A 2,927-nucleotide genomic window follows, 5' to 3' on the forward strand; every position below is an offset into this window, starting at 1 on the left:
GCGGGGACCCACCTCGAACAGAGTGGGGGAATCCCCAAATACATGGGTAATGGGGGAGGGGGTGGGGATTTTTTTTCCATTTACCTTTCAAGGCCGAGGACAGGGAATATTCCCCATCCTTGCCCTGAGTAATAATATTATATAAATATTTATATATTAATGTATTATTATGTTATTTTTAATATATATATATATATGAAACACTAAGAAAGCTACCTATTGCCACCTCACTCACGAGTCACGCTCTCACCCTCACCTTCCTCAAATCTCATCTCATGATTTTGCCTCTCATGCTCCTTCGACGGTCGTCCCGTCGGTGTTCTCCAAAATCTCTCTCTACTCCTTTGACATCTAACCTAGCCACCCTCGCTGCTTCGACGGTCATCCTAACAATGTTTCGCCCATAGATGTACGATTTTGGCATCTTCATTCAAGCCTAGCCACCCTCGTCTTCCTCTCTACTTCTCTTCCTCGCTGTTCATTCACTTCAAGTCTATCGGGGTCTTCCACCGGCATCTTACCCATAGATCTATGATTTCAACGTCTTCCAAGACCAGCCGCTATCGTCTTCCTCTCTACTTTTTTTCCTCACTGTTCATTCATTTCAAGCTCACCGACGTCTTCCACCGGCATCTCACCCTCAGATCTGTTTGGTTGTTGTTCGTTCATTTCAAGCTCACTTGTCGCCGTCTCCTCCCATCCAAGGTATGTCTGAATTCCACTAATTATTTTGGAAGTTGACCATAATTGCAGTAGTGTCCATTATGTGATCTGTCACGATGAGTTCATTTTGGGAGTTGCTGTCATGTTTTTTTTATACTCTTTAATTCATAACAGTTGATTGAAGAAGAAGAGAAAATGGTTGTTTCTCTTAAATCTTCATCTTAAATTTGTAGGAAATGATTGTTAGTAATAGAAAATAGCTCAAAATAGTAGTAAAAACATGAAAAGATAATAGCAAGAAGAAGTTGACAGCAACAAATTTTCATTTCACTTTTTAGGAAGAATTTGTGATATTTTGAAGAAGAATTAGCTTGAGAATCAATCTTGGAAGTTTAACCTCTGATTTTACACTTAAAAATGGAACAATTCAAGCATGGGTAGGCTGAAAATTAGATATGATTGACCTATTGATAGAGTACACTAAGTTTAAATCTCTATCGAAAGGAAATTTATTTTGGCAATGGAGAATTTAAATCTGTATCAAAAGGAAATTTATTTGATATCATCATCACATTATGATATGATAACATTTTAGTTTCTTTTGAACCCATTTGTTTCACCGAACAATTTCTTGTAATAAGAATGATAATTACATTGATTAATTTTTTTTGTAATTAGATTACAATGTATGTAATTATTACTATCTGACTATTTGTAGGTGAAAATGACTTTATCAAATAATTATAAGTTAGAATAAGGTGGCTCAACTCCAACATTTATGAACAGGAGTGAATCAACCTCAATGAATAATGTTTCAAGTGATAATGATCAATCTACACCTATTACATTAGGTAGTGATGATAATGGGGATTTATTAAAACGTAATTAGTTGATACTGGTACTATGAAACCATTATAAAAGAAAAAAAATAAATGATACCATGAACCCATCGGTCCACTATGTCAAAAATAGTGTGAGATGAGATGATAGATCACCCCTACTAGTCTAACATGTATCACATACATAACTCATAATAGGTCCCATAACACAATTATAATGTAACATAACATATTGTTTCAGCTTGCACATAGTCCTCATAATCTTCCTGAATCATAGAAAAATCACATAATCCAGGTAAATGACCTAAAAAGAAATCCATCATTAACTTAATATTTTTTAACTTGGACGCCTAGCACAAAAGTACCGATAATAGTTTCACTTACCTCAAGATCAAATCTAGATATAAGCAAGTTATCCACGTAAAATCATTGAATTCGAAATCACTCCTAAAACAGGAATCAAAACTTAAAGTTAACATTTAAGTTCTAAATTCAACCACCAAATCATCCAAATAATTTCTAACAAATCTAAACAATTTTCACCCACAATGTGATGGTCCAAAATCACCAAAAATCAATCTCCACACCCACTGGACAACACCTCAATTCCTTCCAAAAACTTCAATTCAACCTTCAAATGCCAAGAGCCAAAAGAATTTAGGCCAAACATTGATTGGGTACACAAGACACATCATGAAATCTATCAAAGAAAAACCCAAATCCAAATGGGTAACCATAAACTAGCAAGAACTAGAAAGAAACTCACAAAGAATTCGCCCAAACGCCACAATACTTGTTGGACAGTAATTTGAAATACCTCCAAATCTTCAACATAAAACCCAAACACAACGGACGTCAACTAACCAAAGCTAGAACGTTAATGGCATTCGAGATAACCCACTAAAATTCGACGAAAAACAAAAAAAGGATCTCACCCAATGGAACCTCTAATGAGCCCACTGGACAGTACTAGCGCAAGCTGCACATCGACAACAATAGAGAACTGAATTGATGGACGGCGACGTTCTACCTTCGGCTGGGCTGAAGTCTACCGATCAAGGTGTGGGCGCTAGCGACTGGACACACGAATGATGGACTATTGGGTTTTATACCCTAAAATTCGTAGATAAAAAATGTAAATAATTGACTATTATCAATAAAGAGTTATCGATGTTGTTACAATAAGTGTTATTGTTTATGTTGAATTTGTTGTCTTAATAACCCTAAATCCAATAAACTAACATCCTAATTTATCTTATGAGTCTTGAATTGTATGTAGAGACATACAAGGATCAATGTTCAACATACAAGGATCAATGTTCAAGATACAGCTTAAAGGGGTCTAAAGTATAGGGATAAGGCTGAGTACCTTATCTTGGTGACACTATGGATACGACTCGTTTTATATTTGATACAAATGCAATG

General features: G+C 35.6%; 1 long non-coding RNA gene across 1 annotated transcript; it reads left to right on the forward strand.

Annotated features, from left to right (window-relative positions):
• The first annotated feature begins 230 nt into the window (after nucleotides 1-230).
• Nucleotides 231-2,687, forward strand: LOC120085431. Its single transcript, XR_005483932.1, has 2 exons — nucleotides 231-705; nucleotides 1,382-2,687. It is a non-coding gene; the product is annotated as an uncharacterized LOC120085431 (long non-coding RNA).
• The last annotated feature ends 240 nt before the right edge of the window (nucleotides 2,688-2,927 follow it).

Source organism: Benincasa hispida, chromosome 9, assembly GCF_009727055.1.
Source record: "Benincasa hispida cultivar B227 chromosome 9, ASM972705v1, whole genome shotgun sequence".
In the NCBI taxonomy this organism is placed as follows: Eukaryota; Viridiplantae; Streptophyta; class Magnoliopsida; order Cucurbitales; family Cucurbitaceae; genus Benincasa; species Benincasa hispida.